Source organism: Euprymna scolopes, chromosome 17 (assembly GCF_053919585.1).
Source record: "Euprymna scolopes isolate OS-2025 chromosome 17, ASM5391958v1, whole genome shotgun sequence".
In the NCBI taxonomy this organism is placed as follows: Eukaryota; Metazoa; Mollusca; class Cephalopoda; order Sepiida; family Sepiolidae; genus Euprymna; species Euprymna scolopes.
Window position 1 is genome coordinate 112,451,822 of NC_136498.1, and position 1,469 is coordinate 112,453,290.

Below are 1,469 nucleotides of genomic sequence, written 5' to 3' on the forward strand. Positions count from 1 at the left end.
ACGACCGTTTCCTGTAGAAAAGTGCCCTATTGAGGATGAAGGAATTAACGTTTTTTAGACAATTTTTCGATATTTGTCGTCTAAAAAGTCGAGCTTCAAAACTATACTGATCTCATGAAAATCCGTCGCCTGAGTCAAAAGTTTTAGGCAGACATAACAAAAGATAATTTATATGTATGGGATGAAAAAAAAAAAAAAAAAAAAGGTACTGAATTGCAAGTGTTTCAATTGTCTAATTAATTGTTTTTGGTTAATAAACAGTTTTGTTACTTTTTTGTGGATAGATTTTGACAAGACAAGGTATATTATAATTGATTATATAATGTTATAAATTGAATTAAAAAAAAAAATTCTTAATGCTTCAATATTTTAAGTTGTAAATTATATTTTTTACTAGAATATCTTGTCCTTTTTTTTTTTTTCCAGTTTTAACAACTAGTCCTTTACTTTTCCATGTTTAAGCTTAACCATATTACTTTTCATGCTCGCATTTTTCTATTGTAACCCATGATTTTTCGAAGCTTCCAGTAAATTCACTTGTTCTGTGTTTAATTTCGGTCTTATTTTTTTGGCCCCCATAAACATAACATACACATATGTAATAACAATGTACGGCGCTCATCTGCTTTCAATAAAATCCCCTCAATTATCCCCCTTTCATTATTTCTGTTTCATTTGTTACTTCTCTTTTCGTGAGAGCGGTGAATTGGTAGCGATGTGGTTGCTATGGAAACCAGTTATAAAAAACGTCGCTCACCTCCTTACGTTTTTTTTTTTTTTTTTACGATTTTGAACACCATCATAATTGTGTCTTTCTTTTTCCACTATATAGCTGAGAAGGTGATCTATAAACTATTAATTGTTTGAAATTTGGTTGAAAAATGAGTGAGCGGTGAAGCTTTAAAGCAGTTCTAAATGACTAAAACTTCCACTTAATCATATATTGAAACATGGTATGTATATTTAGGCAGCTTTTTTTTCTCTTAAGCATATTTCACTAAAGAAATTGTCATATTTGCAAAAAGTCAAAGTATTTTCCGATCCTTCTAGATTCATCGTCAGGGATAGATTAATCTAACTGGTTTTGAATCATTTATATAATATGTTTTATTTTTTATTCGTATTTCTTTAATTTTTTTTTTTATAACGTAAACTTTAAATACTAGAAGCGTTACAAATAAAAACTAAAAAAAAAAAAAACTAAAAAAAACTATTAATAAAATAAACTTTACGGATAATAGTAACATCCTGAAATGTTTGTAAAGTTATGAAAATAATTAACCAAGGAAGCAAATGTACACGTTATAAAAAAAAAAAAAAAAAAAAAAAAAAAAAACGTATATAAATTGTTCAAAACCAGTTAGATTAATCTATCCCTGACGATGAATCCAGAAGAATTGGAAAGTACTCGGACTTACAATAAATATGGCGACTACATCAGCCAGTTCCTGCCAGAAGTGAAGACTGTT

At 28.4% G+C, this 1,469-nt stretch overlaps 1 long non-coding RNA gene across 2 annotated transcripts in view; it reads left to right on the forward strand.

The window, feature by feature from the left end:
• Positions 1–1,210, forward strand: part of LOC145296891 (uncharacterized) — a 460,744-nt gene extending 459,534 nt beyond the window's left edge. For both annotated transcript variants that reach the window (XR_013870064.1, XR_013870065.1), the window contains exon 2: positions 1–1,210. This exon is cut by the window's left edge and continues 660 nt beyond it. This is a non-coding gene — a long non-coding RNA (uncharacterized LOC145296891).
• The last annotated feature ends 259 nt before the right edge of the window (positions 1,211–1,469 follow it).